Below are 25,590 nucleotides of genomic sequence, written 5' to 3' on the forward strand. Positions count from 1 at the left end.
ATGCAGGTAATGCCTCTCCCCCTACTGTCTCTTACATTCTCTCCCTCACCGCCAACTTCTGCCTCTGTCCTTAAGGCTCCAGTCTCTTCTGGGGCGCCTGGGTGGCTCAGTTGGTTAAGCGACTGCCTTCGGCTCAGGTCATGATCCTGGAGTCCTGCATAGGGCTCCCTGCTCAGCAGGGAGTCTGCTTCTCCCTCTGACCCTCCCCCCTCTCATGCTCTCTCTCTCTCATTCTCTCTCAAATAAAGAAATAACATTTTTTAAAAAAAGGCTCCAGTCTCTTCCTGCTGAGGTAGCCCTGCCCCTGATGGAAGGCCTGTGGCAGAGTGCCCACACCAGCTCCTCATAACATACTGTGGACCCATGTCTGGTACCTCTCTGATGCAACAACTGGAAATTTACCATCCAAGTCATATTCATGTATGTGCAAACGGACATCTATTCAAGGATATTCTTTACAAAACTATTTCAAGTAGCAAAGGACAAGGAAACACTCCAAAGGCTCATCAAAAACATGATTTTTTTTTTTTTTTAAGGAGAATGATTGGGGCATTTAGATGACCTAGTCAGTTAGGCTGCTGACTCTTGGTTTTGCTCAGATCGTAATGTCAGGGTTTTGAGATCAAGCCCTGTGTTGGGCTCCATGCTCAGCAGGGAGTCTCTTTGGGACTCACAGTCTCTCTCGCCCTCTGCCCCCTCCCCGCCAAAATACATAAATAGGGATGCCTGGGTGGCTCAGTTGATTGAGCATCCAACTCTTGGTTTCAGCTCAGGTCATGATCTCAGGGTCATGTGATTGAGCCCCTGCGCTGGGGCTCTGTGCTCGGCAGAGTCTGCTTGAGATTTCTCTTCTTCTTGCCCCTCCCCCACCACACGCTCTTTCTCTCAAATAAATACATCAAACCTTTTTAAAAATAATAATAAATTGGGGCACCTGGGTGGCTCAGTCGGTTAAGCGTCTGCCTTTGGCTCGGGTCATGATCCCAGGGGTCTGGGATGGAGCCCTGCACTGGGCTCCCTGCTCAGCAGGGAGTCTGCTTCTCCCTCTGCCTCTGCCTGTTCCCCCTTCTCATGCTTTCTCTCTCTCAAATAAATAAAATCTTTAAAAATAATAATAATAAATCTTGAAAAAATCACAGTGTTATTTTGAATCATCTGAAAATTGCCCATATTTGACCTTTTCTGCCTCTAGAAACTACAATTTCAGATGGTTCAGACTAAAATAGACTGAATCATAATATCTAAATATTCAATCTAAATATATGTATATGTGTATACATATATGTATAATATGAATGTACGTATATAGGTATAATATATATGTGTGTGTGCATATATATATAATTAAAAATAGGCTGTACTGTGTCTCCCCCAAATTCATATGTTTAAGTCCTAAACCCCAGTATCTGGAATGTGACTTTATTTGGAGATAGGGTATTTAAAGAGGTAATAAAGTTAAAATGGGTCATTAGGGTGGGCCCTAATCTAGTATGACTGGTATCAAGAAAAGGAAATTAAGGGGCCCCTGGGTGGCTCAGCTGAGCATCTGCTTTCAGCCCAGGTCATGATTCCAGGGTCCTGGGATCAAGCCCCATGTCAGGCTCCCTGCTCAGCGGGAAGTCTGCTTCTCCCTCTCCCTCTGCCCCTACCCGTGCTCTCTCACACTCTCTCTCAAATAAATAAAATCTTAAAAAAAAGAAAGAAAGAAAAGGAGATTAAAACACAAACCACAGACATGAGACATGGGAACTACCAAGTGAGGATACTACAAAGAAGGCAACCATCTACAAGCCAAGATGAGAGGCCTCAGAAGAAACCAAACCTGCTGACACCTTGATCTTGGACCTCTAGCCTCCAGAGCTATAAGAACATAAATATTTCTTGTTTAAGCCACCCAGTCTGTGGTATTTTATGGCAGTCCTAGCAAACTACATTTTATATATAATATATAAAAACATAGTGTATACACACACATATACATATGTATGTATATATGTATATATTTCTTAATTTAAAAACTTATACATAATACCTATCCTTTGGGATGGGGAGAATATATATGTATATGTTAACAACTGCACAGAATTTCTCTGGAAGGATCACCTCTGAAGATGGGACTGAGGGAAAGGGCACAAGAAAGACTTACTGTATATTCTCATATAGAATTTTAACCTTTTGCCACATGTATGCATTTTCTCTTCTACAGTATGAATTAACTTTTCAGTCTTTCTAATAAATGTATTTAAGACTATAATATTTGCTCAAGGTAGAATTTTGTCAATAGCCTATAGATTTTAATATGCAATATTTTCAATAGTCATTAATTTCTAAATAGTATGTAGTTTCAGCTAAATTCTAAATTATTTTTTAAAATATTATACTGGGAAAAAAAAGTAAGTATTACCCCTAACTCCCTTTTTTGTGGGGAGAAAAATTAAAGTCCCCACTACTACCTATTCCATTTTACTCTCTCCCAGTTGGGAATCAATCTGATTATCAATTTTCTTGATCTTTCTTCAGAGTTATCTATATATATGTATTATCATATTATCACATGCACATAAACTTTTTATAAAAATGGAATCATGCTATATATGTCACTCTGAAACATTCTTTTACTTAGAAATACAGACATCTTTCTAGGTAAGTACATATCAATTTCCCTTATTCTTTCTAATACCTACATAGTGTTATGCAGCACAAAGCCATAACTTATTTAGCTGTTCCCCATTGACCAATACTCATTTTTTCCCTCTTCCCCTCTTATTTTTGCTACTAAAAACAATCCTGAAAAAAGGACTGCAGTCAGTATCTATTGCTTAACTTGCATCTCCTTGATGACTAGTGAGGCTGAATACCCTTTCACATGTTATCAATCATTTATATTTCGTTTACTGCGATTTGCTTTTTATTATCTTGACTTTTGCTTCCTTGTAATTTCAACTCTTACATCCTCTCCAACCTGAGTTGAGATAAAAAGTTTTCCAAGTAGTTTTATTTCTTTTTTGGCTCCCCTTTTGTTAATTTATATATATGAACCTTTTCCTTGTATTATGATTGGCAACAAATAGTATCTAATTTTTAGGAGTGCCTGGCTGGTCAGTTAGTGGAGCTTGTGGCTCTTGATCTCCAGGTTGTGAGTTTGAGCCCCACACTGGGTGTAGAGATTACTTAAATAAATAAACTGAAGAAAAAAAAAAGAATTTGAGGTTTTCCTTGTGGCCCTCTTACATGATACATTTTTGTTAAGTGTTATATGAGTATTCGGAAGAGTGCGTATTATTAGCTCCTTAGGCATAAAATCATAGTAAATATTTTTAAAAGTTAATGTTTGCTCTTTGAAATAAACTTTGATAACAAATTACTGTGTATTTTCTTCTACTCAACACTTGCCCAGGGTATGCATATGTGTATTTTATTTTTAAACTGCATTATTTTGTTTTATATTTGTCTGAAGTAACCAAATTTGGTTCTACATAATCTAAGAGCCTTTTTTAAAAAAAGAAGAAAAAAAGAGAGAATTTATTCCAGTCATATTTATTGTAAATATTGTCCCATATGCTCATATTCTGTTCTCTGTCTCCTCCCACCCCCACTTTTATACTTTTCCTTGCCTGGTTTTTTATTTTCCTCAATAGCGTTTTCCTTTTTTATCTGTTTGATTTATGAATTTCCCTAACAATTTTAAGAAACATACTACAGTGGACATTTGCTACTTTCTCCTCTCCACTTCATGCAATTCCCCAATTTTCGCTTAGGCACGGAGCTCTAACTCCGCCCTTGCGCTTCCCTGTCGTCCACTGGCGAGTCTGGGCACGTGACCAGTCTCAGCCTGGTCCAAACCGGCAAACCTCAGGACGTTCCTCTGATGGTGTGGGTAGCTACGCTCTTTCCCTTTCCAATTTTTTGGAAAATTTCTCTTTAAGAGAAAGCATATAATTTCAAATACAGGCATCTTGCGAAAAAAAGAAGCCAGTTAGGGGATTAAAGTGTACACAAAGAGAAGCAAAGCTGAGAGGGTAAAACTGAGAGAAAAGGAATTGCTTATCAATAACTTAAAGTATCTTAATATTAAAATTTAAATCTATTTTCCTCCTATTAAAAACAGTATCTATGGTCTCCTCCCCACCCACCACAAAAGTTTTAAGAGCTCTATATGTTACCCACCAACTGCCCACCGACCATCTCCCATGCCAAGCACTTACTGCAACCATGCAAAAATTTAGCTTTAGAGTGGTTAGTTCTCCTCCTAGATCTATTTTGCATGTCCAACAGTTCATAATTTTCTTCTTTGTCCTTTTGTACCTTATTTTAGAACTCCTTGGTTTAATCATCTAGTTCATTAATTTAGTCATCTAGTACAACCATGCTGCTATTCGGCCTGCTATTGAAGTTTTTATTTCAGAAAACATGTTTCCAAATTTCCAAAAACTTTCTTATTCTCATCTCTTTTTCATAGCACCCATTGCTATTTTATGGAAATTACATGCTCTCAAATAGTTTAGGGTTTTTTTGGACAAAAATGTTATCTTTTGTCCATTACAATTTGTTTTCTCAAAGATCAATTCTTCTTTTTGTTCAGCTTCTTTTGTTCACTCTTTCATCCTCCTGGTTTTACCTTAAATATTTAGTGAGGATCAGTTAACTGAATTGGCATATAAAGTTGGGTTTCCCCAACACAATGATTCTTAATTCTGTATGCATTAGAGAAATCATCTTTTTAAAGAAAGCTCCCTACTTGATTTTAATGTGCATCCACCACTAAGAACCAATACTTTAATACATGTAAAAATCATTCTTCTCCCTGCCATGAATGTGCATGCTGATTATAAGAGTTCTGGCTGTCAAAAGTATCACACACTGATGGAGAAGTTGAACAACTAGATGGGTGCCTTCCAAAGGAAGGAGCTCCACATTCACAGTGACAACCAGAAGTCCTCTAAAGTATAACCCTGATTCTCTCTCTGACCCTAAAGCCCATGATGGAGACACCCTCAATTTATATAAATATGTTCTAATAGCTTAGCCCTGCACGTTAACACTGTAATTAGGTATCCGAATTTGTCCCGCTACGGTTGTTCTGAAGTCTGCTAATTAATTACCTTTTTTTTTAAGATTTTATTATTTATTTGAGAGAGAGAGAATGAGAGATAGAGCACAAGAGGGAAGAGGGTCAGAGGGAGAAGCAGACTCCCCGCCGAGGAGGGAGCCCGATAATGGGACTCGATCCCGGGACTCCAGGATCATGACCTGAGCCGAAGGCAGTCGCTTAACCGACTGAGCCACCCAGGCGCCCCAATTAATTACCTTTGACCACTGCTATGGTCTGAATGTTTGTGTTCCCCCAAAACTCGTATGTTGAAATCCTAACCCCCAAGGTATTAGGAGGTAGGGCCTTTGGGAAATGTTCAGGTCATGAGGGCAAAGTCCTCGTGAATGGGATCAGTGCCCTTATGAAAGAGGGCCCAAAGAGCTTGCTTGACCCTTCCACCACGTGAAGGGTACAGCATGAAGTAGGTAGTCTGCAACCTGGAAGAAGACCTTCACCAGAATCCAACCATGCCGGCACCATGGTTTGGATGTCCAGCCTCCAGAACTGTGAGAAATAAGTATCTGTTGTTTACAAGCCGCCCAGTCTATGATATTTTGTTATAGCAGCCTGAACGGACTAAGACAACCAACCTCTACCCACTCCTCCTTTTCAAAGTCTCTGAGCTTTGGGATTTTCCAGAACCGCAGTGGGAAAACTCACTTTCCTACTGTTTCACCTTTAAGTCTATATTGGGTTGCAGATTTCTCCACACTGTATGGTTTTGCCATCAACCTGATCCCATATGCTTTGCATTTTTCATAAATTCCTCCATTTTTTGATCTTTAGACAACACCCTTCCCAGCTTTTGAACACTAACAAGGATGTGTCCTTATTTTCCTATTTTTAATTCTTTTTGTAACTTACCTAGATTTTTTAAAGATTATTTATTTTAGAGGCAGGGAGGGGCAGAGGGAGAAAGAGAGTCTTAAGCAGACTTTGTGCTGAGCAAGGGGCCTGACACAGGGCTCGATCTCATGAACCTGAGATCATGACCTAAGCAGAAACCAAGAGTCGTCGTTCAACTGACTGTGCCACCCGGGCACCCCTCGATTTTCTCATTATACAAATAAAACGTCCCTATATTAAATGACTCAGATCATACTAAAAGATTTAAGTCACACAAGTTAAGTTACACATACTAAAAAGATTTAAATGACTCATACTAAAAGATTTAAGATGTAGTCTCTCACACCAGCTTTCCTCCTGAAATGTCCTGTTAACATGACACAAGTAATTACGGCTGTATTACTAATTTTCCCTTTCCATACTCTATTCTTTGGAAGTAGGTACTAAGTCTAGCCCACTCAACGAGAGGGGAACTAATCTCCATCTATATCTCTTAGAGAAGGGAGTATCTATATAGATTTTTTACAATTATTCTGCAAAGGAGATTTGTCTCTTCTCCCCCAGTTCATTTATTCAATCATTTATTTATATCAGTATGAACTCAAGGAAATACTTATTTTATCCTTCGGGTCAATAGAATGCTTCAGTTACTTCATTGTTGAAATCGTTCAGGCTTTGGCCACTGGGCACTCTTCCGGGCTGGCTCCTACGTCCTTTTCACATGATCCCACCTCTCTCCCACCCCCATTTTTTTAGTGCTTCCTTACTTTTTGGCACTATTTCATGCTCTGGGCTCATCTTGTGATATATATCCTTATTGGTTCTGTTTCTCTGGAGAACCTTAATATAGCAGGTAATCAATAAGTATGCTGGTGAAGGAGTGAATGACTGGGGCAGGGTGCAGGAATTTTTTAAGACTCCAAATGTAATTCTGAGGCATAACCACTATAATCACTAAGACCTCATATATCCGTTACCTCAAATTAATGAATGAATGGTATAGGTGAATGGGAATAGCCCTTGATAGCAGACCTAGAATCAAATCTTTTTTTTTTTAAGATTTTATTTATTTATTTAGACAGACAGAGAGAGAGCAAGAGAGGGAACATAAGCAGGGGGACCGGGAGAGGGAGAAACAGACTTCCCGCGGAGCAGGGAGCCCGATGCGGGGCTCGATCCCAGGACCCTGGGATCATGACCTGAGCTGAAGGCAGACGTTTAACGACTGAGACACCCAGGCGCGCCCCGCCTCCCCAGAATCAAATCTTAAAGCTGGCATTCACTAGCTATTTGGTTTTAAAGTAAGTATTCCTTGGGGTGCCTGGATGGCTCAGTCCATGGAGTGTGCGACTGTTGATCTCAGAGTTGCAGGTTCAAGCCTCATGGTGGGTATAGAGATTAGTTTAAAAAAAATAAATTTTTTTAAAGTTCCTCCATAAAATAAATAGATAAAATAAGTATTTCTTGAAGTCTTGGCATCTTCACATTTAAGACTGAGAAATTATTACCACGCTCTGGGAGGACTGTTATGAGTTTACATGATAATCCATTTAATGGATCAAGCAAAGTGTCTGGTACATAGCTAGTGCTCAATACACAATAGTTGCCTTTTTTCCATTTTCCCTCTAATTCACTGGGAGGATGGAGGTCACCTGGTATCAGTTCCTTAACTGTATCCCACATATACCACAACAGAACTCTACCCATGCGTCTGTCCTTTCAGCCCACCAGAACATCCTAAAGCTAACTCTTCCATCTATGGAGAGGGACTCTATATTTGATTCCTTTCTCTTTAGCACTTTATTTCCTCCTTAACCACTTCACTTTTGCTTCCAAAATATGGAGCTTATTAAATAAGAATGCACGGCCTTTTCTGTCCATCATTCCATTTCTCGCCTACTACTCCTCTGAAACTTCTCATCTTTCCTTCATTGGCCAGTCCCTCCTAACCCATGGCAGAGTCTCCTGATTGTTCCCACCAACCAAAATTGCTTTCTTAGAGGTCGCGACGATTGTTCCCCACACGAGAGGTCTTTCTCTGCCTTCCCTCTCCTCTCTGCAGGATTGGAGGCTGCCACTGTCTCCCTTTTCTCCACATTTTCTCTCCTCAGTTGTCTTCCTCGTCCCCAGTTACGCATCATCTTGCTCTCACAGGAATCCTTGTTTCTCATTCTGACTTCCAAGGCTCAATGCCCTTTGCTTTTCTATTTACTTTCTCTCTACAAAGTTTCAAACTGTTTCTGTGTAAAAGGCATTACCTATTTATAATAAAGTCAACTTTCAACACAGATCTTGCTCCAAACCTCTGGTTGGGCAACTTCTCTTCAGAACATTTCATTTCAAAACCAATTAACAAGTCTTTGCAACATACTGAATTGCCCTGCCTCCTAAGAGACTTTCTTCTAGTTTCTCCATTTGATCAATGACACCAAAAACTTTAACCTGGCTCTAAACCCAAAAGTAATCTGCAGATTTTCTCACCAAATCCTATCAATTCTTTTCACAATATTCATCTTCTCCTGTTTATTCCTACCACCTCAGATTAGGCCCTGTTTTACACATGTCTGGCTCTTAATAGTCTTCTTATCTCCCAGTCTTTCCCCTATTCTTCAGTGGTTTCATATTCCCGTGCCTCAGTAATCTTTTCAAGTCACAGTACTCAGCATGTGCCTCCCCTGCTCTAGAATCTACGGTACTATTTTCCACTATCCACTGGATCAAATCCAAACTCTTGGGTCCTAGCTTTCATGGCTCCACCTCACACCACCTTCTTCACGGGCCAGTCACACTCATCCACTTACTTAATACAACACACACAGGAGCAAGGCTGTCAAGCTAATCATGCCCCATCTACCTTCTCTCCTCTCCAATCCAGACAGGTTCTTCCTTGTGCTCCTTATCAGCTATCCATTTTTTGCTAAATCTATGCTACTTGCCCACTGAAATGACCTTTCCACTCTGCTCTGCTTTTTCAAATACTATTAACCCTTTTTTAAGATTTTATTTATTTAGGGGCACCTGAGTGGCTCAGTCAAACATCTGCCTTCAGCTCAGGTCATGGTCCCAGGGACCTGGGATCGAGCCCCGCATTGGGCTCCCTGCTCAGCAGGAAGCCTGCTTCTCCCTCTCCCACTCTCCCTGCTTGTGTTCCCTCTCTCACACGCTCTCTCTTTCTCTGTCAAATAAATAAATAAAATCCTTGAAAGGGAAGGTACAGGAGCATAGATGGAAACTGGAAGAATCCTGGGGTACCTCTTTGTACTACCACTAGCAGTGAAGTTACCAGTAAACTACTGCTACCCTACACAGGCAAGACCTGTAAGGGCTCAAAGCAATCAGGAATAAAAATTTGTCTGACTCCAAAGTCCATACTCTTTAACATGCCACTTTCTACTGATATCAATCTACTTGCAACTCCTTAATCAAGAAATGCTCCCTCTCATTTCCATGCCTTGTACCTGTTAGTTCGTATCAACCTTCCAACTGAAAACTTCTAATTATCCTCTTTGAAACTTTCTCTGATTCCTAGAGGTTAGTCCCAAATATCCTGACATAATACTCCACAATGTCTTAATATGAAATATACTCTACATGCTTACTGGTTTTTCCCACTAGCCTGTAAAGCTTCTAAATGGTAGAAACCACATCTTTTATGTTTGTATCCTCAACAATTAGTACTCAGTATATGGGAGTAAGAAATGTCTATTGAAAGAGTATCTGGTCTTTCTTTTTTTTAAGATTTTATTTATTTATTTGTCAGAGAGAGCACAAGCAGGGAGAGTGGCAGGTAAAGGGAGCAGGCTCCCCGCTGAGCAGGGAGCTCGATGCAGGACTTGATCTCAGGACCCTGGGATCATGACCTGAGCCAAAGGCAGATACTTAACCAACTGACCCACTCAGTGGTCCCAGTATCTGCTCTTTCTTAATTTTCCATAGTATTAACCACTGCATCTTAGATTTGAGGTACTCATATTTAAATTAGCACGTAATGAACACTGTGCTCAGTCCCTTAATTATTTGATATGGTGTTCCCCAATCCTTCCATAAGTCGAAAAACTTCTTAAGAGCTAGTTCCCAATGTTTACTATTTCTGTACTCTTTAGCACCTGTAGTATTAAGCACATGGTAAGCACTCAATAAATACTTGATGAACTGAATTTAAAACATAGTATTAGCACATTAATAGGAGCAATTTATCATGCTCTACCGATTTAATTAAAAGATCTGGCCTTCTGAAGGAGTACAATTGTACTCATATGGAAAATTTAATGAGAAAAAGAAAAATTATCCAATTGGACAGTTAAAAGCTTTTCTCTTAGTGAGAGTTCCACAAATATTTTATGGATAACCAGAGCTCAGAGTAAAAGACTCAAGCTATATATCCCCATGCATATTGGAAGTAAGATTACAAGTTTAAGGGGTCTGCCGAAACCATAATTACTTGAATTCCACTAACCCTTAACAAATTCATAATAGAAGACATAAAAATATTTAATAGCAAATCAATCAATGTCAAATCAACCTATGCTAAAGATGTATAGGGCTATCTCTGCATGATATATAACATGGCAGTCATTTACTCATTCAACAAACATTTATTAAGTCCCTACGAATGACAAGTGCTACGTTAGGTCCTAAAATCACAAAGATAGGAGCACCTGGCTGGCTCAGTCGGTAGAGCATGCGACTCTTGATCTCAGGGTTGTAAGTTCAAACCCCATGTTGGGTGCAGAGATTACTTAAAAATAAAATCTTTAAAAAAAATAATAAATAAATAAAATTACAAAGATTTAGAGAACACAGTTCCTATGTTGGGAGTTGCAGCTTTGCCATGCTGCAATGGTATCTAAGAATACAACGTGATGGGTGTAGAACCTACTTTAAAAAAAAAAGAGAGAGGGGTGCCTAAGTGGCTCAGTCGGTTAAGCAACTGCCTTCGGCGCAGGTCACGGTCCCAGGGTCCTGGGATGAGTCCCACATCAGGCTCCCTGCTCCGCAGGGAGGCTGCTTTTCCCTCTCCCTCTGCCGTTCCCCCCGTTTGTGCACTCTCTTTCTCTCTCTCTGTGTCAAATAAAATAAAATCTTTAAAAAAAAATAGAATACAACGTGAAACATACCACAGGAGTTGCTCAACATGGAGGTTCTAGGTAGCATCTGGTGGAAAAGATGGATAAACACGTACCTTTGGCAATGGCATCAGCCTTAACCCAGAAATAAGTACAAGATGTTATGAGGCCACAGAGGAGAAAATAATTAACCTACTGAAGAAATCAGGAAAAGATATGGAAGACACTGACATCCATACATGAATTCAATGCAAGTCACGGTGTGAGAAAGCTACAACAGAAACATCTGAAACAGAATCAAACCTGAAACTAGGGTTGCAAGCAGGGTCAGAAGGATTCCAAAGCAAACCAATCCAACTCATAGCAAACCACTGTAGAAGAGCCAAAAAGTAAAATACTCTTTGCTGTTAAGCTTGAGAGTAATGAAACACATACACAAAAGAAATTAAACCACCACAGGGTATAAGTATAAAAGGATTCTTTTAAACAATATATGGCATAAAAGTTCAAAGGGAGCCAATCAGTAAGAGTTAGAGAGAGCTATTAGGAAAACCTTCATAAAAGTAGAGTTAGAACTATCATCGGTGGGGAGAGGAGCACAGGGAGGGCTGTCCACATGCTGAGAAAGACCAATGTCATTAACAAAAGCAGAGATCTGAACTACACAGTTGTGGGACCGTGAGGAGGTCCAAGGATTTGGAAGCACTGGGTAAAAATTGGACACACGAATGAAGGCCTGATTTAGCAGAGCCTGGAACACAGGCCTAGTGGCTTGGACACTGTTCTAGACTCAGTAGTTGTCAACCATGCCTGCTAAATAGAAACACCTGGGGAACTTTAAAAATTATACCTCTGGCGACTGATTACCTGTTGAAGCTTATCTTCTAACCTGAGTTAAACATTCTGTTTTCTTAGTGTTTCTTTTCCCTTGTTGACAATGCTAAGCTCTGAAAATTAGAAAATAACCCATCAACTTCTCCCCACGTGATGGGTCCATGGACTGCACAGTCTGAAACTTAGAATTTTATTTCCATGATGTCCTACAGACAACTAACTTAGAAAATAAATACTTCAATCCTATGCTGCCCTTATATCCCTGTAGTGAAGTGTTTTCATATTAAGGAATGTTCTAGGCTGCATCCATGTTTGGATTTTACAAAATTTCTCTTTTAAATATAGAGAGAGTGTAATACCTACATGTACAAGAATATTACTTAGGCCACAGCAAAATGTGAGATTAAGTATTCATTCTTGTAGTACCAAAGACATTATATACTATTCTTGGTTTCAGATGTGCAATGATTACAAAGTACTTTGATTATTTTGTAACAAATAGTGTCAGAATACTTCACAAATAAAGGGAAACAACAAATGTATCGCATACACTAACTCTGTGCTACATTAACCAGTGTTTGTGGGAGAAAAAAACATCAAGATGTTTAGAGAGTATGACAGCCTGTTGATCCTTCAAAAATCAGGTTGGATGGTTTGCTCACTTGTTTTTAAAGAAAAAGCAAAGATACGAATATGCTTCAGGGTCCATGTTACTCACCAAAGTGTCTATTCAAGAAATGTGTACTTGGCTTATAGGTAAGCAACTGTCTTCTTTATGCGAAATCAAGTTAGCCACAACTATCTTATTTTTGGTGGTGTTAGGTCACTATATCTACCTAATGGTAAAAATGGTGTGGAGAACATAAGTTGGAAGCCCATAGCACACACATAGGTAGGTTTGTGCAGTTTCTTATTTGCAGATAAAGTTGATAAACTCGAAGGACCATATCCCAACGGAACCGTGGGGGGCAGTGAGTACAGGAAAATCCAACAATCAAAATGTGAAACATGAAAAAGAAATATGGAGCCAGATTTCAAGAACTGACCATTCGCTTGTACCGATTCTATTTAAAAAGGAAAAGAAAAGCTTCTAAAAAGAAAACGCAAGCCTAACTCTCTGACTATAGGGGTGAGACTTAAAAAGCAAGTCGCATAAGTCTGACCAGTGGGTCCGAGGAAAAAATCAGAGAGCAAGGAAAGAAGAGAGGACGAAGGAGACAGGAAAAGGTGAAGGAGGGAGGCAAAGGCCATCCGGTGTGAACCTGGATGCCCGGGTCTTTATGCACCCAGGGCAGCGTGGAGCCTCTCTCGCCCCGCGCGTATCTGGGGGCCGGGCCGCAGCCCGAGTCCCCCACCCGCCTGGCACCAGGGGGCGCGGGGCGCCAGAGGTCGGGGGGAAGAGGGGCAGGCGCAGCGCCCACGCTCGCACCCCACCAGGCTCTGCACTCAGGGGTCCCCAAGAGGGAGACACACTCTGCGAAGCCCTCGTCTCCCGGACCGGGAGGGGGTGGGTGGAGCAGAGCCCGGAGCCGCCCCCCGGAGCCGCCCCCGCAGCCCCGGCCCCCGCCCCCCGCCCCGGCTGTCAGCGGCCCCCTCCCGCAGTCACTCACCCGCGGGCTGCGCGGTCTCGGCCGCGGCGGCAGCGGCGGCGGCGACCCCCGCCTGGGTCATGATCCCAAGCGGGTACGGCAGGGGTGTCCGACCGCCCGGGCGAATCTCTCCGTCCGCAGCCGCCGCCTGCTCCTCTGGGGCTGGGGGAGCGCGGGCCCAGGCCCTCCTCTCCCCCCGCCCCCGCCGCCTCTTCTTGCGGCCACCGCCGCCGCTGCGAGCCCAAGCCCTCAAGGCCGGAGACCCGGCGGCAGCTCGGCCTCAACTTTCCCAGCCCCCCTCCCCCCGCCCCTCCCCGCCCCTCCCCGCCCCTCCCGCGGCCGCCGCTCGGCACGCGAACAGCCTACCCTGAGTGCGCCGCGCTCCCGCCCCTGCCACTCAGCCCACCAACCCGGCCCCGGGGAGGCTGCCGTGGTAGCCAATCAGAACCCGGACACCGATGCGCTAGGCTAGAGGGCGGGAGGAGATGGAGGGAAAACCGAAGAGTGAACGGGCCTCGGGCGGCCCAATGAGGAGGGCCGGGGGGCGGAGGTGTGCAAGTTGGGTTGAAGGAACAGGAAATATTCTTAAAGGTAGAGTGATGGGCAGCAAGGAAAGCCAGTAGGTGACTGAGGGAGAGGTGGGCCTGGTTCCTTAAAGGGGACGCCTTGAGACCCTAGAAAAGGAGGTGTTTTTAGAAACTACTTTGTATCTTGTTCTCTGCGCTTCCTGTCACCTCTTTCAACAGTTTGGAAGTGGAAAAACTGAAAAGGAAGAGGGCATGGGAGGCTTGCAGGAACGATTAGAGAGCTCCTCTTAGCTTAGAGGGTAGGAAGGAGAATGATGCCTCCGTCACAAGAAGTGGGGAAGAAGAGAATCCAGACGTCTCGACTGCGCTCGAATTTGTAGGATATGGTAATCTGTCATCCTTCATTTGCAACAAAGCACAGATTCCTTAGAAGTGGAGATGACCGTGTTCAGAAACGTCCTGGGGGCCTCCCAATTGGGGGAAAACAGTATGTGGCATTGGGGGATGGGGTTGGGAACTTCAAGCTTGCGTTCCTAGAGACCTACATTTGAGAGGTGTAGAGCAGCGAGCGAGTAATGGATGGAGACCCGAGGGTCCCCTAACTCCCAAATGGGTTTGGAGCTCTGGAAACGTGATCATAACTCCCTTTTCCTCTTTTCGCTTCGTATTTCATAACTCTTCCCCCTCTTGAAACAGGTGTCCTCCACCTAGTGGTAGTGAAAGATTTCCAGGCGCTTCCACAACCAGGTTTGGAATTGTCCCAGATATTAGATGTCCATGGGCCAGACCAGGTAACTTCCAGAAGGTGCACACAGGGCATGGCACGTTGGGAATTATTTGAGCCTGTGTACAGAAGATGCTGACCTTCTATTGAGAAAAAAGTGTAAAGTTAAACAGTAACTGCATCTTAATGTTTGTACAGCAGTTTATAAAGAATATGATAAAACAGAAAGCCGTTAACGTTGCTTATAAACTGTGGAACTTTTACACTTTTTTTCTTTAAAATTTTCATCTATCTCGGCATATATAGTTCTAATTAGCCTCTGAATGGACTTAGCACAACCAAATCAAAGCTGCAGGTGAGAAAGACTCTACAATTCAGAACCTAATAGTAATGCTAATAGCACCTCCATGAAATTATAGAGTATTAATATGTCCAGCTGTAGGAAATAATTTCCACTGTGATCAGAATACAAGGTATTCTTGTTAAGAAACTATTCTGGTTGGGGCACCTGGGTGGCTCAGTCCGTTATGCGGCTACCTTTGACTCAGGTCATGATCCCGGGGTCCTGGGTTGGAGCCCAGCAACAGGCACCCTGCTCAGACCCCGGCCCTGCTTCCCCCCTCCCCCTTGAACCCCCCCCCCCCCCCCCCCCCCCCCCCCCCGCCCCCGCGCTCGTGCTCTCCCTCTGTCTCTCTCAAATAAATAAATAAAATCTTAAAACTATTCTGGTTAATAAATATCATATCCAGGGTGTGTATGATTTTCTGAACAACTACAGTTTATCGAGTCTAAAGTAAAATAAGTTTTGATGGTTCAAGAAAACAGAATTTAAGAGTTTCTTTGGACCACTGTTAAAAATAACACATGAACGCCTTCCTAGCACAATTTAGAAGTGTTAAATAAGAAGAGTTTCTGTTTGATAAGATCGAATGTTAGCTTTTTAATGTTATCGTCATTCCTAACTGAAGGTTAAATCCTAATCATAGATCTTTCTATTGGCTTTGTGCATTCAACATCGGTTTACTGCACTGGATAGGAGAGGATGACATCAAATAACCGCACCAGTCCAATTTTCGGGCTAGCTGTCATGTGTTTGCTGTACATATACTGGTGATAAAATACCGTGGCCAAGTGAAACTGGTCTCCCTGCCTCCAGGCCAAGTCTATTTTTCACACGGTCCGGGTGACTCCGGTTTTCACTCACATACTTAAGACCCTTCAGTGGCTCTGAAAGACTGTTTGCATGAGGTACAAGCCCCTTGCTTGCATCTTCAATTGCATTTCCTAACAACTCTTTTTCTCTATTGCTGGGGATGTTTGACTAGGAAAGGTGGACTCTGACAGCACGCCGGAGGGCGTGGTCTGGGGAGTTGCGGCTCGGCAGGGCTGCTCTCAGCTCTCCTATCTGTCCCCTTCGTGTCCCCAGAGGCAGGGGCTGTGCAGTGTGCCTCCTTCCTGGGAACCCGAGTGCGGGGCCTGGTGGGGCGCGAACACGAGCGGTGTGCTGTCGTCCTCTTCCCGACTTCTGGGCGCATCGCGCCCTTTGGTGCCAGGTCCGTGGGGTCTCCCTCGGAGCCCCGAACGCTGATCTGCGAGCTGGGCGACAGAGGCTCCAAGCTGGCGTTCTTCTTTCTGGAAGATTTCAGAAATAAATGGCAGAGAGGCAAGTGAATGGTCATCTCTTGAAACCAACTTCCGTATTTCCCGTGGAAACTGCCCAATTGTTTTCCAGCGTGGTTGATTTTCAACAGCTATGTATGCAGATTCCAGAGAGTCCACGTCATCACCAAACCTGGATATTGTCAGTCTTTTTTTTTTAATTTTTTATTGTTATGTTAATCACCGTACATTACATCATTAGTTCTTGATGTAGTGATCCATGATTCATTGTTTGTGCATAACACCCAGTGCTCCACGCAGAACGTGCCCTCTTTAATACCCGTCACCAGGCTAACCCATCCCCCCACACCCCTCCCCTCTAGAACCCTCAGTTTGTTTCTCAGAGTCCATCGTCTCTCATGGTTCGTCTCCCCCACCCCCCCCCCGACTTACTCCCCTTCATTCTTCCCCTCCTGCTATCTTCTTCTTTTCCTTTTTTCTTAACATATGTTGCATTATTTGTTTCAGAAGTACAGATCTGTGATTCAACAGTCTTGCACAATTCACAGCGCTCACCATAGCACATACCCTCCCCAATGTCTATCACCCAGCCACCCCATCCCTCCCACGCCCCCCAACTCCAGCAACCCTCAGTTTGTTTCCTGAGATTAAGAATTCCTCATATCAGTGAGGTCATATGATACATGTCTTTCTCTGACTGACTTATTTCACTCAGCATAACACCCTCCAGTTCCCTCCACGTCGTTGCAAATGGCAAGATCTCATTCCTTTTGATGGCTGCATAATATTCCATTGTGTATATATACCACATCTTCTTTATCCATTCATCTGTCGATGGACATCTTGGCTCTTTCCACAGTTTGGCTATTGTGGACATTGCTGCTATAAACATTCGGGTGCACCTACCCCTTCGGATCCCTACATTTGTATCTTTGTGGTAAATACCCAGTAGTGCAATTGCTGGATCGTATGGTAGCTCTATTTTCAACTGTTTGAGGAACCTCCATATTGTCAGTCTTATTAATTCCAGCCATTATAGTGGGAATGACGTGGTTCCCCATGATTTTAATTTGCATTTCTCTAATTACTAGTTATGTTGAGAATATTTTTGCCTGTTTATTGGCCAGTTGCATCTTTGGTAAAGTGTTCAAATCTTTTTTTTTTTTAAGATTTTATTTATTTATTTGAGAGAGAGAGAGGGAAAGAGAGCATAAGTGGGGGGAGGAGCAGAGGGAGAGGGAGAAGCAGGCTTCCCGCTGAGCAGGGAGCCCAATACGGGGCTCATCCCAGGACCCTGAGATCATGACCTGAGCTGAAAGCAGACGTTTAACGACTAAGTCATCCAGGCGCCCCAAGGGTTCAGATCATTAGCCCACTTTTAAATCAGGATGCTTGTCTTACAGAATTGTGAAAGTTCTTTGTATGTTCTCGATAAAAAGTCCTTTCTCAAATATGTGCTGTGCAAATATCTTCACCCATCTGTGATTTTACAAATCAAAAACAAAATAGTTTTACTGAGGTATGACTGACCATCAACAAATTGAACATATTTAAAATGTACGAGATGGGGCCCCTGGCTGGCTCAGTTGGTAGAGCATGTAACTCTTGTTCTGGGGTCCAGAATTCAAGCCCCATGTTGGGTATAGAGCTTACATTAAAAATAAATACATAAATAATAAATAAAATGTATAACAGTGGTAAGTTTTGACATATGTATACACCTTTGAAACCATCTTCACAATCAAAAATAATATATCCATCCTGTCCTCAAATTTTCTCATTCTCCATGTTAATTCCTTCCTCTTGCTCTCATCCTGTTCTCCAGGCAACCATTAAACTGCTTTTTGTTGCTATAATTCGTTTTCATTTTCTAGAATTTTATGTAAATGGAATCATTTAGTGTATAATCTTTTTTGTCCATCTTCTTTCATTCAGCATACCATTTTTTTGAGATTCATCTGCTTTGTTGTGTGTATCAATAATTTATTAGGTTTTGTTGCTAAGTAGTATTCAATTGTATGGATATGTTATCTATATTCAGGTTGGAGAAGAGCTGGACTGTTTGTAATTTTTGACTATTACAAATAAAGATGCTAGAACATTTGTGCACAAATCTTTCTAGGGACATTTGCTTTCATTTTCCTTGGTTAGTACTTGGGTAAATATCCAGTGGAATGGCTGAGTCATATGGTAAGTGTATCTTTTCTAAAAAACTGCCAAACTTAGTCATAAAAAACTGAGATCTTGCTATTTGCAACAACATGGGTGGGCCTAGAGGGTATTATGCTAAGTAAAATAAGTCAGACAGAGAAAGACAAATATCACATGATTTCACTCATATGTGGAATCTAAAAAACAAATCAAATGAACAAACAACAACAACAAAAACCAGAAACAGACTCGAAAATACAGAGAACAAACTGGTAGTTGCCAGAGGGGGAGGTAGGTGGGCAAATGGGAAAAATAGGTGAAGGGGATTAAAAGGTACAAATTTCCAGTTATAAATAAGTCAGGGGGATGAAAAGTACAGCATAGGGAATATAGTCAATAGTATAGTAATAACTTTATGGTGACAGATGGTGTTACACTTATTATGGTGAGCAATTCTTACTGTATATAAATGTCAAATCACTAAGTTGTTCACCTGAAATTATTGTAATATTGTATGTCACCTATGCTTCAATTAAAAATAATAAATAAATAGTGTGCCTGGGTGGCTCAGTCACCGAAGCGTCTGCCTTCGGCTCAGGTCATGATCCCAGGGTCCTGGGATCGAGTCCCACATCAGGCTCCCTGCTCAGCAGAGAGCCTGCCTCTCTTCTCCCTCTGCTCCTCCCCCCTGCTCACGTGCTCTCTCTCTCTCTCTCTCTCACAAACAAATAAAATCTTTTAAAAAATAAATAAATAAATACTGCCAAACTGTTTTTCCAAAGTCGTACCCTTTTATCTTCCTACCAGGAGAGTATGAAATTTGAATTGTACCATATCCTTGCCAACACTTAATATGGTGATTCTTTTCAAATTTTAGTCATTCTAATAGGTGGGTAGTAGTATTTCATTGTGACTGTAATTTGCATTTCCCTAGTGACTAATATATTGAGCATCTTTTCATGTACTTATCAGCCATTTGTTATCTTTTGTGAAGTGCTGTTTAAATCTTTGGTCCTTTTTACTGGTTTTTTGTTGTTATTTATTGAGTTTCAAGAATTCTTTGTATATTCTGGATATGTATTCTTTATCAGATATGTGATATGCTGAATAATCCCTTAGTTCCTGGGTTGTCTTTTCATTCTCTTAGCAGTATTTTTCAAATAGTAATTCTTAATTTTTAGTCCAACTTATCAATTACTTCTTCCATGGATCATACTTATGGTGTCATATCTAAGAAATCTTTAACCAATACAAGGTCACACAGATTTTTTTCTGCTATTTTTTTCTGGAAGTTTTATGGTTTTATGTTTTATATTTAGATCCAGAGTGTATTTTAAATTAATTGTATACTGTGAAAGTTTGGATCAAAATTTAGTTTTTGCATTGGGAAATCCAGCTTTTCCAGCACCAATTATAAAGACCATCATTCCTCTCTTGAGCTGTCTTTCTACCTTGGACAAAAGTCTATTGATGTATGCTTGTATTCCTGGACTCTTTTCTGTTCCAGTGATCTATTTGTCAATCTTAACACTAATGTCACACTATTTGATCACTGAAGCTTTATAAGTCTTGAAGTGAAGTAGTATAAGTCCTCCAGTTTTCTTGTTCCTTTAAAAATTGCTTCAACTGTTCTAGATCCTTGCATTTCCATATAGACTTAAGTTTGCCAAGTTAAAAAAAAAGCCTGCTAAAATTTTGATGGGGGTGATGTATAATTCAATTTGGGAAGAAGTTATAACTTAATATTGAGTCTTTGGATTCATATGTTGTCTCTCTCCATTTATTTGGATCTTTTAAATTTTTCTCAGGAGTGTTTTATAGCTTTCTATATCCAGGTCTTGCATATATTTTATTAAATTTATCCCTAAATATCTCATATTTTATGCTACTATAAATGTTACCTTTTATTTTTTTAATGTTATCTTTTAAATTCCAATTTCTAATTGTTATAGCTAAAAATACAATTGATATTTGTATCCTGTGACCTTGTTACACTCACTTATTAGTTCTAGTAGTTTTTTTAAAAAAATGTTTTATTTATTTATTTGAGAGAGAGAGAGAGCACAAGCCGGGGAGAGGGGCAAAGGGAGAGGGAGAAGAGGGCTCCCCCACTGAGCAGGGAGCCTGAGGTAGGGCTCAGTCCCAGGACCCTGAGATCATGACCTGAGCTGAAGGGAGACACTTACCTGACTGAGCCACCCCGGCGCCCCTGTTCTAGTAGCTTAAAAAAAAAATTAGAGCATTTCTACTTCATGTCATGTGCACATAAAAACCATTTTCTTTCTTCCTATCCAATTTGCACGCTCATTATTTCTTTTTCTTGTTTTACTGGACTGGCTAGAGCTTCCACTGCCGTATTGTAGAAGGGTTAGAACAGTCATCCTGCTTTCTTCCCAGTCAAAGGTATAAAATCCAGTTTTTCACTGGATTAAGTATGATGGTAGCTATAGGCTTAAAGTTTTTATCATGAATGAGTATTGAATTTTGTCAAATACTTTTTTCTGCATCTTACTGAGATAATCACATTTTGCCTTTAAATTTGTTAATATGATGAATTACACCAATTGATTTTCAATTGTTAAATTAAACTTTTAATCCTGGGACTAATCTTATTTGATCGGGATATAACCTTTTAATAAATTGCTGTATTTGGGGCGCCTGGGTGGCTCGGATAGTTGGGCATCTGCCTTCGGCTCAGGTCATGATCCCAGGGTCCTGGGATCGAGTCCTGCATTGGGCTCCCTGATAGGGGGGGAGCCTGCTTCTCCCTCTGCCTCTCTCTCTCTGACTCTCATGAATAAATAAATAAAACATTAAAAAATAATAAATTGCTGTATTTGATTTGCTAATTTTTTAAAGGGTTTTCCTGTCTTCATGAGGAGTATTAGTCTATAGTTTTCTTGTAATGTTTTACAGGTTTCTTATAATGGTATATTGGTACCAATAACTGGTACAATGCTGTTCTCATAAAATGAGTTAGGCAACATTCTTTCCTCCACCGTTTTCTTGAAAAGTGTATTATTTCCTCCTTAAATATTTGATAGAATTCACAAGACAAGCCATCTGGGCCTGAAATTTTCTTTGTGGGAAGAATTTTTTTAAAAAAGATTTTATTTATTTATTTGACACACAGAGAAAGAGAGAGCACACTTGCAGGGGGAGAGGGAGAAGCAGGCTCCCCACTAAGCCAGGAGCCTGACACTGGGCTCAGTCCCACAACCCTGGGATCACGATCTGAGCCAAAGACAGACAACTAACTGAGCCACCCGGACACCCCTATGGGAAAAGATTTTAACTACAATTTCTTTCAGACATACAAAGCTATTCAAGTTACTTATTAAAAAAATATTTTATATATATATATATATATATATATATATATTGGTAGCAGCTTTTTGAGCTATAATTCACATACCATACAACTTACCCACAGTGGCTGAATAATATTCCATTGTATGGATATGGAATATTTGTTTATTCATTCATCAGTTAATGGCCATTTGGGTTGCTTCCACTCTTTGGCTACTATGAATAATACTGCTATAAACATTCATGTACTAGTTTTTTCATTTCTCTTAAGACATGTTTTCATTTCTCTTAAGTATATAGTAGGAATGGAATTGCTGAGTCATATGGTAACTGTTTAACCTTTTGCAGAACTGCTAGACTCTATTTCTTCATGAATGCCCTGAGTGATTTGTGTCTTTCAAGAATTTTGTCCATTTCATCTAAGTTGTTGAATTTATTGAATAAAGTTGTTTGCAATATCCCTTTATTATCCTTTTATTGTCAGTAAGTTCTCAAGTGATGTACCCTCTCCTTAATTACTGATGTTGGTAATTTGTTTCTTCCCTGTGTGTGTCTGGGAGGCAGTTTTGGTCAATATGGCTAGAAGAAAGGTTTATAAATTTTATTTTTTCAAAGAAGTGGCTTTTGGTTTTATTTTTTAAAGATTTATTTTTTAATTTTTTTAATTTTTATTTTTTTAAGATTTTATTTATTTGACAGAGAGAGACACAGTGAGAGAGGGAACACAAGCAGGGGGAGTGGGAGAGGGAGAAGCAGGCTTCCCGCTGAGCAGGGAGCCCGATGTGGGGCTTGATCCCAGGACCCCGGGATCATGACCTGAATCAAAGGCAGACGCTTAATGACTGAGCTACCCAGGTACCCCTATTTTTTAATTTTTTAAAAGTAAACTTTATGCCCAATATGGGGCTCGAACTTATGACCCAGAGATCAAGGGTCACATGCTCTACCGACTGAGCTAGCCAGGTGCCCCTTATTTTTTTTATATTGTTTTTGTTTTCAATTTTATGGGTTTTACTTTTTATTATGTCCTTCCTTCAGCTCATGTTAGATTTAACTGGCTCTTCTTTTTCTAGTTTCTTAAGGTAGAAGCTTATTTTCTTGAGTCAAGATCTTTAGTATTTATTTTATTTAATATTTTAATACATTAATAAGTTAATATTTACTAATATTTAATAATTAATACATTTAATACTATAAATGATCCTTTAGGCACTTCTTTCGTTTAATCTCACAGTTCTAATAGTTTTCATTTTCCTTCTGTTCAAAATTTTTCTAATTTCTCTTGCAGTTTTTTTCTTGAGTTATTCAGAAGCAGGTTGTTTAATTTCCAAATATTTGGGGGATTTTCCAGATAGATTTGCTATTGATAATTTAGCTATTGATTTGGTCTGGTGTAGTTAAAGAACATGGTTTGCAAGGTATTAATTCTCTCAAAGGGATTGTGACTTTTATGGCCCAAGATATGGTCCATTTGGGAGAATAATCTTTGTGCACTTGGAAAGAATGTATATTCTGATGTTGATAGGTGAAATATTCTGTACATGTTAGTAGGTCATTGGTTAAAAATGTTATTCACATCGTCTAAACTTTACTTATTTTCTGTCTTATCATTTACCAGGAGTTTGGAATCTCTAATTATAGTTGTGGATTTGTCTGTTTCACCCGTCAGTTTTTGCTTCATGTATTTTGAAGCTGTTATTAGGTTCATGTACATTGAAGATTATATTCTCCTGATGAATTGATTCTTTTTTTTTAAGATTTTATTTATTTGGGAGAGAGAGAATGAGAGAGAGAGAGAGCATGAGAGGGGGTCAGGGTCAGAGGGAGAAGCAGACGCCCTGCAAAGCAGGGAGCCCGATGAGGGACTCAATCCATCACCTGAGCCGAAGGCAATTGCTTAACCAACTGAACCACCCAGGTGCCCCTGAATTGATTCTTTTATCATAAATATCCCTCTTTATCCCTGGAAATGAATTTGGTTCCAGAATCTACCTTGGTATTAATTTAGCCACTCCAGCTTTCCTTTGATTGGTGTTTACATGGTATATCTTTTCCACCCTTTTCTCTTTAAAGTTAACGTACTGGGGAGCCTGGGTGGCTCAGTGGGTTGAGTGTCTGACTCTTGATTTCAGGTCAGGTCATGATCCGAGTTGTGAGACCAAGCCCAGGCATACGGTTTTGTGATGGGCATGCAGCCAGCTTAAGATTCTCTTCTGCGCAACCCCCCCACACATTGCACATACAGGCACACACTCACAAAAGAAAAAAAGCCTTAAAAAAAAAAAAAGTGAACCTACTGGTTCACTTATATTTAAAGATCTATTTATCTATTTGAGAGAGAGAGAGAGAAATCGAGAGAGCATGGAGGGGAGGGGCAGAGGGACAGGTAGAGAGAATCTCAAGCAGACTCAATGCTGAGCATGGAGCCTGAGGTGGGGCTCGAGCTCAGGACCCTGAGATCACTACCTGAGCTGAAACCAAGAGCCAGACACTTTACCGACTCTGCCACCCCTTATAAAGTGGGTTTCTTATAAAGAGCTTTTTTTGTTTTGTTTTTTTAATACCCAGTATGAAGAATCTTTGCCTTTTAATTGGCATGTAAACTATTTACATTCGTCACGATTGATGTGCTTGGATTTAAAGCTTCATCTTGGCTTGTTTTCTGTCTCATCTATTCTTTGTTGTGCGCAATTTTACATCTTGCCTTTTTCCACTTTAATCATATTATTTTTCAAAGCTAGGTAATATTGACATACTATATTTTAACCTTCCCTTATTATTCAGCATTTTGTTTTTATTTTGTTGTTTTTTAAAGATTTTATTTACTTGAGAGAGAGAGAGAATGAGCAGGGAGAGTGGCAGAGGGAGAGGTAGAAGCTGACTCCCTGCTTAGCAGGGAGCCTGATGCAGGGCTAGATCTCAGGTTGCTGGGATCATGACCTGAGCCCAAGGCAGATGCTGAACCCACTGAGCCACCCAGGTGCCCCTTATTCAGCATTTTGGCTGCTTCCAGTTAATCACTGTGAACATTATTACACAAGTGGCTTCCCCTAACTTGGTAATTGTATCAGTAAGATTAATTTCTCCAACTGTAGTGAGTGGTTATGGCTTGGGCTTTGGAGTCACAAAACATGTACACTAATCCCAGCTCAGCCCCTTAACTAGTTGTGACCTTGAGAAAGTTACTTTCTCTAAGCCTGTTTCTGAAGCTATACCAATGAAGCTATTGAACGTTCCTACCACCAGAGATTGCTGTGTGAATTAAATAAGATAACCTGTATGGAGCATTTATCAGTGCCTGATACATGGTAAACTTTGAATGTTATTGCAATGAATGAATCCACTGCAAGTAAGTAGGGTTAGGCCTGGCCATAGTTTTTTTTTTTTTTTTTTTTTTTCAATAAATTGCCTATTTATTAGAATCCCCTATCCCATCATATATTTCCTTTGTGAGTTTCTTCTGTAAGTTACTAAGATCTTAATGTTTTTGTTAAATATGAGCATTTTAAAGTTATTTTCCAGTCTTTTTTTTACTACATTTGTAATTCTGTATAAATCTGACCATATTTTTAAAAATTTTGTCATTTCTGTAATTTCCTCAGAGGATACACCTGCCAGAATATTGTTGGACTTCACTGTTCTGCATTCTTGGAGGCACTTTATACTCTTTACATCCATGAATGTTGTATATACCATTACCTTCTCTTCCATTAATTCTCTAAGTTCCAAAGGAACTTCATATCTTTATATAAACTCAGTTTTTACTAATTTACTTTGTGAGTTTTCTTTTTCCAGCTGGTGAGTGCTGACAGAATGCTCTTGATACTTGTGT

At 40.7% G+C, this 25,590-nt stretch overlaps 1 protein-coding gene across 3 annotated transcripts in view; it reads right to left on the bottom strand.

Annotated features, from left to right (window-relative positions):
- USF3 (upstream transcription factor family member 3) overlaps positions 1-13,726 on the bottom strand; it is a 45,879-nt gene extending 32,153 nt beyond the window's left edge. For all 3 annotated transcript variants that reach the window (XM_025874362.2, XM_025874354.2, XM_073893494.1), the window contains exon 1: positions 13,449-13,726. The gene's annotated coding sequence lies outside the window, so the exon portion shown is untranslated. The remainder of the gene's footprint in view (positions 1-13,448) is intronic.
- Between the last annotated feature and the right edge of the window lie 11,864 nt (positions 13,727-25,590).

The sequence above is a fragment of the Callorhinus ursinus genome, unplaced genomic scaffold (assembly GCF_003265705.2).
Source record: "Callorhinus ursinus isolate GAN/ISIS: 27379988/994484 unplaced genomic scaffold, GSC_fseal_2.0 scaffold1, whole genome shotgun sequence".
In the NCBI taxonomy this organism is placed as follows: Eukaryota; Metazoa; Chordata; class Mammalia; order Carnivora; family Otariidae; genus Callorhinus; species Callorhinus ursinus.